Source organism: Hydra vulgaris, chromosome 15, assembly GCF_038396675.1.
Source record: "Hydra vulgaris chromosome 15, alternate assembly HydraT2T_AEP".
Classification (NCBI taxonomy): Eukaryota; Metazoa; Cnidaria; class Hydrozoa; order Anthoathecata; family Hydridae; genus Hydra; species Hydra vulgaris.
In genome coordinates this window covers 23,583,127-23,595,860 of record NC_088934.1, presented here as the reverse complement: position 1 = coordinate 23,595,860, position 12,734 = coordinate 23,583,127, and positions in this window count along the sequence as shown.

Here is a 12,734-nt window from a genome sequence, read left to right as displayed (position 1 = left end):
TTTATTTTAATTCATAAAAATAACAATAAACGTAATAAAATTTAAATTTTTTGTTTGCGGCATTTTTTATTTGCAAATTCTCTTATTACTTCATTATAAGATACTGATTTTGTTAAGTCATTTTCAATTGACAAAATTGAAAGACAAAAGTCTGACTTACAGCATTGTGGTGCGATATTTATTTTTAATAAATGTTAATTTTAAAAATGCTCTTTCGGCCTCACAACTGGTTATTGGTAAAGTTAGAAATATCTTTATGCGGTATATAAATTTGGAAAAACATCTATCAAATTTCTCTCGTATATTAATTTAAGCATACTGGAAGATTTTGTTTGTTTTTCTTTATTTGTAATTTAAAGATATTCCCTAAATTGTGTACATTCATTTATTAGTCCACCATCTATGTCATTATTGTAGAATGAAATGACATAATTAATGCTTTCCATGTCTATATGAGAATGATCTTTTTTTCCTATATTCAAAAGAAATTTATATTTCTTATTTATTTCTTTGTTTATTAATTGTTTGCTTTATTAATTTCTTAAATAAAATATTTGCCTCTCTTTTATAATCAAGCTTTTCTTCGCTTTCTTCATGAATTTAATTAAGAGTTTTTAAAATATTACTGTAGTCATTTTTTAATGCTTTAACTGAATCATGATGCATTGACCATCTTGTAATACTTAAACTTTTTAAAGAAAATTGTAAATTAGCATATTTCTTTAAAAAGTCCCACCTGTGTGGCGATGCAGAAAAAAATACGTGTAATCGTTGCAAAATCCGAAAATAATCAATAATTGGTGTTACTATACTAACTGCTTCTACCCCTACCAAATTTAGAGAATGTGCTACACTAGGTACAAAATCAGCATATTTGTTTATCTCCTTCAAACGTACTTGTAGTCCACTATATTTTCCGCTCATATTTGCTGCGTTATCGTAAGACTGTCCACGAATGTTTTCTATCGGAAGACTAATATCTGTCAAAAATTTTTTGATTGTATTAAATAATGACTGAGCTGTATGATAAAAAAAATTATAGATTTTAAAATTTATAATTTTTTAATTTTAAATTAAAAATTATAAAATTGAAAGTGTTCAGGGCCCTCTTTTTGCCGGGGCCCTGAAGCTTCAGCTTTCTTAGCGTACAGGTGGATCCGCGCCTGGTTATGAATTTTGTCCACTAAAAGTGAATTCTGACCCACTGTGCGTTAGTCAGTTATTATTTAAAAAAAATCTAATCATTTCCGTAAAATATCTGGTCTGCAAGATAAACATTTAGAATAAACTCCAAAACTACCGTGGTAGGATGTTTTTAATCTAGATTTTCTACGAGATGTAAAAGTCCTGACGGATGTAGAATCAATATACCCATACAGGCTCGTTTTTAGGTTGTTCTAGCTCCCCAGCAAAATAACTGTTGTGGCCTCTCCAAACAGCCCCCCCTCCCCCGAAAAAAATAGTATCCGTTTTTCATGTCATTTTTTTAATATTTGTTGCTAATTAAAATAACCGCATTGTTCAAAAACGAAAAAGTAAATGTGATAGAAAATTAGAACAAGATAATCCAAAAAATAAGCAAGAGGCAATCAGATTATTGTATTTTATATTTTTGTAAACACTTCTATAGGGTAAACAAAATATTGACATTGCTAATGAATACATATATGTATATTGTACATTGTATCCAGTTTACACTATTACATTACTAAATAGATTAAATATTATGATATCTTGCAGCAGCTTTTTAAATCAGCAAAATGATCGATCACATCTTTCACGTAGTTTTAATTTAAAAGAAAATTTTTAATTTCAATACCGGCTAGTGCTGAAAGACATTTTTTTTTGTCTACTATTAAAACAGCAGCAATTCCCTTTTTTTCAACATCCTTTTTGAAGTTTGAAAGACTTTTCTCCATCACAATTTGTAACAGCAGCAGAGAGAAACATTCTTAGAACAACATTGACATTAGAGAATGGATTTAAGTTTCTTTGATTAAATAACCAGAAGTAAATTCAGATGGTTTGTTTTTTAGGTAAATTTACGGATAAAGAATCCAACACGAGAGAAGTGTAAGCTTGTCTTCACCTTTTAATCTCAGTTAGAAGTTGATCCATGAGGACCTCAAATCATAACCTCAGAAACCATTTTTCCTTTCCCAGTTAAGTCTGATACCTCAACAGACGTAAATTCATCATGTAGGCGTTTACGGACTCAACAGAGCAGTGACGGATCTAGGGGGATGGGGTATCCATTCTGGAATTCATGGGATTAAACGATTCATGGGATTAAACGATTCATGAGGTATCCATTCTGGGATTCATGGGGTTAAACTATGCGACGGATCCATTCTGGATCCGTCACATAGTATAATCCCAGGCGTGTACATTGCAACATACAAATTTTCTTTCGCCAACATAGATAAAAAAATTATCTTTTATAAAAAAAAATTCTTGAAAAATTCTTTGTTTTGTCTCAAATAGATTTGAGACAAGACATCCGTTTTGTCTTTGTTTTGTCTCAAATAGATTTGAGACAAGACATTTTATTATTTAACTCCGTTAAATAATAAAATGAAAAAAACATTTTTTAAGCAATATTACAGTGTAATATATCCAAAAGTATATGAATAAATACAAATGTCAAAGGTTTTTGATCCAATTTTGTTCAACTTGTTTTAAATTTATAAATTCAAAAGGTTTATAAATGTATATCAAGTAAAGAAAAACTTCATAAAAAGTCTTTTTTATTTGTATTCATATACTTTTGGATATATTACGCTGTTATATAGCGTAAAATGTGTTTTTTTTTATTAAACTGAGATTTTTTTTTTTTTTTTTTTTATATTTTTATTTTAAAGGACTTGGTGATAAGACTGAATTTGTCTTTTTCTTGCCCCAGCCATGTATTTATATATTTGTATTTGCTTAATCTCGTAAACTTTTCTTATCGTCGAAATACATAATAATAATAACAATAATAATAATAATAACAATAATACTTATCATAAAAACATAGAGTGATTTGTCTGTGTGTCTGTCTGTCTGTGTCGACATTTTTGTTTTCCGCGGGTAAACCCGAAAAGTATAATGTATAAAAAAATTGTGAAAAGTGAATAAATATAAACAAAGTATCTGAAATTTATATAAACAATAAAAAAGTAGACCAAAATATATTTTTAACTTTCACTACTTATAACTCAATATATTATCTAATGAAAGAATGAGGTTTTCCAGTTTTTTTTTAAAAAGGCAAAAAGTGATAGGTACTTCAAAATTAAAAATTGGCAAAACAATTTTGTTCCAAAGGTGTAGATAGTAATACAATATAGGTAATACAAAATTGATTAAATAGGTAATACAAAATTGATAGGTAATACAAAATTGATTAAAGTTTGTTTGACAAAAAGGTTATTTAAAAAGTTATTATTTTTTTCAAAATATATTTACTGATTGGTTTAAACGAGAAAAGATCTTTGAAGACGGCTAGAGATAAGTTATTTATATACATACAAAAGATAAGTTATTTATATAAGAAATATATAAAAGATAATATAAAATATAAAAGATAAGTTATTTATATATATATACAAAAGATAAGTTATTTATATACATACAAAACATAAAATATTAAATACATTTAACTCGTATATATTCAATATTCTTATTTCAATAAAATAATGCTTCGAATGAAAAAAGCGATTTGCAAAATTGATTATAATGATAGCGCGTTTCTGACGGAGATAAAGCTCAAATCATTCTTAAAACAATACTCAAAGTTTCCGTGATATAAATTATTACTCCACCGCCGCGCTTATTTGTTTCTCTCTTCAAAGAAATTATATTAAAATGAGGAATATAAAAATTACTATTTATTTCATCTACTGTGATACAAGTTTTAGTTATACAAATTATGTTTAAAATTTGTTTAGTTTCTTCTAGTAGATTTAGAAGTTTTTTAAAACTGCATTTCAAAATATCTTATATTAAGGTGGAGAATTACAATTTGATTATTATTTTTTTCACGAGCATTCTTAAAAAGAAACTCGAAATTCTAGTTGGCTTTGAAAATGATACGAACAATCGGATAAAATACTTTGATAAAATTATTTTCAGGGTCTAGTTTTTTTTCTGAAGAAAAGAGATTTGTTTCATATAAATTAAAAAAAAGGGATTCAAAAAAAAAAAAAACAACAGAGGGTTGTTTTTTAGGAATACTAGTTATTTTTTAAGATTGATTTTAGAATTATTATTAATATAAGTAATTTTGTCATATCTTGTCGTTACATTTTCACCATTTGAGTGCCTTCGTTTAACTTCCGCAAATAACTTTATCCGAATAGCAACCGTCTAACGATAAAAGTCTCCGTTAATGAAGGTTTCGTTGCTTTTCATTCATAAATTTTTCTATATTAGTATGTTCGAATTTTTTACTTAACTTTTTTTTAAAAATTCTAATTTTTTTCTAATTCAATCGGTGGATAATCTTGACGAAAAAAAAAATAATAAAAAAAATAAATTTAGGAGTTATGGTTGTTTTAGTAAATAAAAAACATTTTAAATAATTAAAAAAAAGCGCCATTGCCCTTTTATTTTTATTATTATATTTTATTAGAAAAAATTTTGATTTCTTGCTGGCCTCTCTAAATGCCATGGCCCTGCCACAATTGCCTAGACTGGACATGTGTAGACGGATCTGTACCCATATCTACTTTGAATATATGGGTGTATCAATTTTAAAACTGATTTCATTTATCAACTCACAGGAGGCGTAAAACTAGAGTTTTTTTAATATTATTGGAGTTAGTTTTTCGTGTGCTTGTAAAATGATTTGACTCAGTTTACGCCGCACAGTGACCCAGATTAACCTAAAAATGGCAAAAAGTCCGAATGAAAAAGTGAAATCTTTATCTTTTTTCTGACTAATGTGTAATTTTAAAGGAAGGTGTAAAAAGTTAAATTTATCACCATAAAGTCATGAAAATTTAAGGTTATATATAAGAAAATTTATGGTTAACTTGTAAGCAACCTTTTCATCTCCATACAAAACTTTATTTTTGTTAAAGTAATGAGTGCTTTATTATGATTTAGGATATTTAAAACTCATTTGCTTTTTTTCTTTAGATTCAAAAAACAAGTTCTTTTTAATTTTTTTTTAGAAATTAAAAATTTAACACACAAGTTTAAACAAAAGCGCCAGCCAAAAAAAAGTTCCACGTTGTTCCACGTTCAATTTTAGTGAAATAAAACCATTAAACTATTGCCAAATAAACCCTGCATTGTTTGCTGCAACCTCCTGCTTCTTAAGGAGATATTTTAAATAGATTCATGCATAGTTTTGTCAAATGCAACACCCGCCCCTCCTATTTCGATTTAAAAACAGTTTTCGGATGTTTGTGTAATAATATACAATCATAAGTATTTACTTCTTATTTTGAAAAGAATCTTCTTCAGTCTTATCATAATAATATTTGGTAATAATGTTAAGTTTAATAATAAAGTAATTAAGTTTAATAATAAAGTAATTAAGCTTAAAAATAAAGCAGTTAAGCTTTAAAAGTGAAATGAAAAAGTTGGATCTATTTTTAAAAATTAGCGAATCTGAAGCAAACAATGAAGTACTTCCTGAAATACTTATCAAATTTATTAAAAATTCCGATATAATTTCTAAAGATAAACAAGGTGAGCTGAGTAGAATTGTACAGATTTTTATTTCGAAAGTGAAAAGTACGATAATAATTGGCTTGGAAAGTAATCTCATCGGTTATAGTGTGTCTTTTCATCGTAGACCAGGAAGACCAATTAAGGAATGGGGAAATTTTTGTGAAAGAAGTAAAAGAGTAAAGATTGCGGATTTAACTAACGATAACCATGTAACTCTATCCTTTGCTGCATCAAAGAGTGCCAAAGCAGCAGAAGAAAAAGATTCAATTTATATTTTGAAAAGAACTTCTAAATGTGTTGATGTAGCTCAAATAAGTAGAAATATTGATTCCAAGACTCAAACAACTATGGAACTAGAGGAAGCTCTTGCTCTGAAAACGCAAACTGATTTAAATGATTTACAATACCAAATGTTGAAAAGCTCAACCCTTTCTCACAGTGTAAAAATATATCCTGGTCTCAATAAGCTTGGAGAAGAAAAGCTGAAATGTTATCCTGAAGGTGTTCAATTTACTTAAATATTAGCAAAACACTCATTACAATGTATGCTAATCATGATTAATTTAAGGGAAAGTTATAAAGTTGAGATGAACGGAATTTTATATGTGAAAATTGGGTTTGATGGAGCTTCAAGTCAAAGCATTTACAAGCAAAAATTTGATAGCCTTAATTTTACAAAAGAGTCAAAGCAAGAATATAGACTATTTAGCACAACAGTTGTACCTCTTCTGTTTAAAATTGAAAACATTGACTTTTGGTAAAATTCTAAGAGTTCTAGCTGCCACTTTTGTAGACCTCTTTACCTTCAATATAAAAAAGACACATCAGATTTGTGCAAAGAAGAAGAAACTGAAATAAAATTTAATTCATTGACCGACACAAAGTCAACTCTTATAATATGTGTGGTTCTAAGCCCAAAGAGATGAATGACATAGATTTAGTTAAAAAAAAAAAAGCCTGTAAATAAGAAAACCCTTAAATTTCAAATTTGCACTGTTGGATAGGATCTTTAGAGTTCATCTTTCATTTAGGTTATAAAATCAAAATCCAGAAGTTTCAAGCCAGAACTGAAAAAGAGAATCTTACTGTAAATTTAAAGAAAAATTTTATTGAATCAAAGTTCTTAGAAAAGTTGTCTCATTGCTGACCAGCCCAAATTTAGCTTTGGTAAAAGCAAAGATAAAAATACTTTGAGAAGAGCATTTGAGAACTCTACGATTTTCTCTGAAATAACAGGGGTTGATATAGAAGTAATAACGAGAATGCCCATTGTCCTTATTACAATATCCTCGGGGTACCAGATCAATATTAATCAATTTAAAGTCTACTATACTGATACAGCTAAAAATATAGTTAATAAATATGGTTGGTATATAATGCTACCCAGTGTTCACAAAATTCTGATACATGATTGCTCCATTTCAAAGCAATTTGGTTTGCCGATTGCTCTAAAATATCTGATAAAGCTCAGAAACGTCTAAACAAGCAAATCCGATATATAAGGTTGCACCACACAACAAAAAATTCAAGAATTAACACTATAAAAGATCAGATGCACTACCTTTTGATTAGATCGGATCCAAATATCTCAAGCATTTCATTTGTAAAACACAGGAGTTATCTAGGAAGAACTTTGCCTCAAGAAGTATTGAACTTGTTAGTAATTTAGAATGTGAAAAGATTATCATATTCTAACTTGTTTATCTTTGTTATATAAACTGTGTATTTTTTTTTTTTGCGTTAAAGACTGATAACGCGTTTTGCAACGCGTCTGTGCGCATTTAGCAAACCTGCGAACATTTAACGAGTGCGTGAGCGGTTGTGTATTAAGAAAAAAATGTAATACTTTGGATCAAGGAAGCTAATTTTTTTACTACAAATAGTATTTACAAATTTTAAAGTCCTCTAACGCGCATTTTAACGCCTACATTTGCTTTATACGGGTGTTTAGTGCATGTGTTAATTAATTTTAAGTTACTAGTGTAAGTTCCTTGAACCCAAAACCCCTATTTTGATGTATAGCATATGCTTAATGTACATGTTGTCAATAGTTAAGTAATTTTTCCCGCTTTTAACTTGATCTGGGTCACTGTGCCTCGTACCAATGGAATAGCATTCCCGTTTTAATCATTGTTTTGTTTGTACTTTCTGTTTCGATTTCTGTTTGAGCGTCTAAACGCAATTCTCCTTCCCAAATAAAGGCAAATGTTTGTTGTGATTTGTTCAGGGTTGTTTTCTGTGTTATGTTAGGCTTTTTTGTTTGTTATTTTTTACTTAAATTAAAGGTCAAATGATGATGATAATATAATAATTTTGAATTTCTTATGTTTCAGAACTAGCAGTTAATGCGCATACCCAGAAAAATAATTTCTAAGAAACTGATAGTTTATATCTGCTTCTGCATATTAAGGTCATTTTAAATATTTAATTTTCAAAATGTGCACAAGATTAATAAAATGATAGAATCTTCAATTATAGTTGAAAAAATTATTTTTTATAGCTATAATAGATATCCTTCATGCATAGTATCTATATATAAAGATTTTAATTTTTTTTAGTTTAGGCAGTATCTATTTATTAAATTTAGTTTGGCAGTATCTAAATTTAAAACCTCATTTTATGTGTATGCTAAATCCTTGTTTAAGGCTATTTTAGTATGTCATTAAAACGTTTTATGTTCAGGAATATATATATATATATATATATATATATATATATATATATATATATATATATATATATATATATATATATATATATATATATATATATATATATATATATATATATATTATATTTCAGTTATATATAATTATATGTTTTCTTGAACACATTTATCAGAATTTTCTTTTATTTAAAATTTTATTAATAAAATATTTTTTTATATTCAAATTTATCAATGATATCTAACTTTTTTTAAATTATTGATTTAAAAATAATACGTTTTATATTTTAATGTATAAAATGTAATACGCTGGTTATTTTTTCTCTTTCTTTTTTTTAATACTATTTACCTCCCCAAGGCCAAGAGGGTCATTGAAATCAAGGAGCTTTATTACCAGGGACATGGTGGGGATTGAACTCAGAAGTTTTTGCTTTTGAAATGAGTACATTGCACCATTACCACATTTGATTTAGAGAATAACTTAGCTAATCAGAAAACTAACTGATAGAGACTTGTTGACAAACAGATAAACGTTAACTACTATTTTACATATCTTATTAAATAATAGAAACTTTACTATTAATTGAGTACTGGGTCATGTCATTATATTTCAACCAATTAAAAAAAAACTGTGGGGCACCATCCCTGATATTTCTGATTTTTTCATATCTGCATTATGTAGGTTGGTTTAATTTCAAATTTCAGACTTCCAAGTGCAATGGTTTAGAAATTATAGCCTAGTTATATATAGAAATATAGAAATTATTATAATTATCTTTAGAAAATATAAGCACTACACTGTGACCCCCTTCAATTTACGATATGCAAAAATGGTCTACTTTATAGCCTTATAACTTTTTTGTAACTTTCAAAAAGCGTCTCAATTTTTCTAGAACTATTTTCTGGATAGTTCTGTCCTAAAAATAGTGGTTTTCATTAACTTGTGTTAATATAAGAAAAAACGTTTAACCTCCTCAAATTTGGAAATAATCTGAAAAATTGCTAAAAAACACCAAAATGTAGTCAACAGCAGTATTTTCCTATTTGTCAGCAAGTTTTTACAGGTTAGTTTTCTGATTATCTGCTATTGTTAGCAGTAAATGAGCAAAATATAAACAACTTGTAGCTGTTTAAAACTTAAATATATCTAAACATATATTTCCCATTTGTCTAAAAAGTCAATGTTTCAGCCATTTTTAAATGCTTGTAAATTTACTAACTCATTCTGTTGATCTAAGATTAAAGGCGTATAAGACCATTAGGCCCAACTAAAAATGCAAACATTTTTAACTTGTTGTGTTTACAACAAAAATGACAGCATTTTTAAATAACTCTATTTTTCAATTATCAAGGATCGAATGCATTAATGGAAATCAGCGCCTCTCTAATCTTCCTACTGACTCATGCGAGGGGTGAAATTAATTATGAGTTATTTGTTAATAAAAAAAAATATGGTTGGTTTCCCCCTCCTTGATCTGGTCCTTATACTGAATAGGGGCACAAATAAAAGGGGAGTAACTATTTAGTGCCCTGTGTTATTGCTTAAGTGCAATGCTTTAAATATATTCTAGTCATATATTTAATCCTAAAATTGAAAGGATTATTAATTTAATTTATATTTTATTAAAGGTGATTAAATTGCTAATAGTTCAATACACAATTAGATTCAGGATTCAGGCATTAATGGCAACATGAAGAAGAATAGATGAATTAAAAATAATGGTTTCATATTTTACTTGAATAATTTTTTTTTAGTAAATTTAAATGAGATTCAATTTCTAAATATAGATCTTATTACTTATTTAAAAACATAATGATTTTATAAAATATACTTTTTTAAGTGTATGTAACTCAAAATAAAAGTCTGTTAAATTTTTAAAACTTTGTTGTTGCAGTTTTTTCCATCACATTATTTTTTTGTATCTTATTATGTGTTGGATCTATTTTATTTATAAAGTTATATAGTAGAAGTATGTTCAATAATAATTTAATTCAATTAAATTTTTTAAGTTTAAAAAAATCATTTTTTTAGGTTGTCATAAAAATAAATACTGCAGTCATTCTGAAATTACAGGAATATTAAATGAAGACAAATACCTGCTGACCTTAAGAACTGGAATAGCAAATAAACAATAGACAAGCCCCATATTAAAAAAAAAATGTTTTGGTTGCTTTAGAAAAATCAAGACTGGTGAAAATATTGAAAAGAAACAAGATCTGATTACATATCACCTGATATGTAATCAGACTCTGTTATAAAAATTGATAGTCTAAATTCTTGTCTTATAAATATTGGTGTCACCAGTTAAAAGTTCATCAAGCACGAGTATGCTACAAATAGACAAAAAAGTAAAAAGGAATAGTTGTTAAATGGATTGTTGAATGCATCTGAACAAGAGGAACCACAAATTACTACGCTTAAAAGTTCCTTTTTAGATTATCTTGTAGAACATCTAAAACAAAAGCTTTATAATGTGATTAATATTTCACAAAAAATTAAATTGCTCACTTTAGTTCCTGTCCATTCAGATAACAATAAATGAGCTCAATATATGGTTAAGAAAGCTAGAGCTTTGCAGGATGTTAAAGGAATCCTTGGTGAGAGGTCAATTGACATTAGAAATCTGAAAAAAATTGACTTTTGAAGTTGAATAGCTAATTGTAATTTTTTATGAGAATGATAGTAATTATCTTCGTAAAAGGATTTTTTCTCATCTGGCAGGTTATTGCCAGAAGCAAAGGATTATTAGCATAAAGAGTGTTGAAGATAGACAGTACATTATTACTCATATTATGCAATCTTTCAGAACTTTACATTAAATGGATAGAAGAATTAAAGTTTCATGATATAATTAAGGTGGGATTGACATCATTTGCTCTTTTAAGGTCAAAACATTTTCTACTTGCTGGAAATCTGACACACATAGTCTGTGTTTGTATCCACCATCAAAATCCAAATTATGTTAAAAGCATCAACAAATAAATTTAAGTTAAAAGATCTGATGGCCTTAGCTGTATGTTTATTTTCATTAGAAAATAAAGCATGTATGTTTCATGAGTGTGAGAAGTGTCCCGGTAAAGAAAGAATCAAAAAAAGATTAAATGACCTGGTAGGGAATTCAGAAAATGAAATAACTTAAAGCAATGGCTGAAAACTAATAGATGCTTCTCAGAAACAGTAGTTAAAAATCCTGATGCATTTCTAGAAGAGTTAACAAATAACTTATATGAACTCACAAAACATCATTATGTAAGCAAATCTCAGACATACTTTTTAAAAATGGAGAAACTGAGAACTGACTAGGATCAGAAACAAGACATGTTAAGAAGAGAAGGTGAATGATTCGAGTTGCCTGGAAAATGAAATGAAAAGTTGACTATTTGAATTAAAGATTGAGAAAGGCAACAGTTGTGGGCCATAATGCCTGCAGAGTCACTGACACTAGAGTCAAGCCATTCAGTTCTTAAATGATTTCTTACAAATAACCAAATTTGTAGTTTGCATTAGTTGTTGCAATCTGGATTTATAATTTACAACTTAAATTATTTGAAATAAGTTCGTCAAAATCGTTTTTTAATTTAGTAGTATTTGATTCTAGCTTTATATTATTGATATGATAATTTTACATTTTTCAATATTAAATTGCATTTAAATCATCATTTTTCAAAATAGTTGTATCAGTTTTATTGTTAACTTCAGCTATTATTTATTATTATACTTTACATATAACATCATTTAAAAGTTTACTAGGATTATCATTAATTTATATTAAAAATAAAATTGGCTCCTTGTGGCACACTGCTTACTATAATTACCCATAACGATTTTTGTTAACACCCAGAGAAGGTTCAGTTAATTCAAAAACTTCTTGAAAAAGACCATCACAAGCTTATGATATTCAGTGATTAGTCCTGGTTTTGCTTCAAACATCATTTTCAGTAATGAAGCTCATTTTTGTCTTAATGGCTATGTGGAAAAGTGAAATTGTCACATTTAAGCATCCGACAATCTTCAAGAAATAGAGTGACACTGTCTTCATCCAAAATAAGTGACTATTTGATATGCTTTATTAGCTAAAGGAGTAATTTTTTGTAATGTTTACATACATCGACTGACAAGTAGGTAGAATATGCGAGGAGTGCTGCTATATAGACTGACATGTATGTAGAACATGTAAGGAGTGCTGCTACATCGACTGACAAAAAAAAATGTTTTTAAACTTTTTCTGTTCTTATTGGTCTATCTATTATACTATTATACTATATAAGAATATTAAATATGCTATTATAATATGCAGAAGTAGGTGCATATATATATATATATATATATATATATATATATATATATATATATATATATATATATATATATATATATATATATATATATATATATATATATATG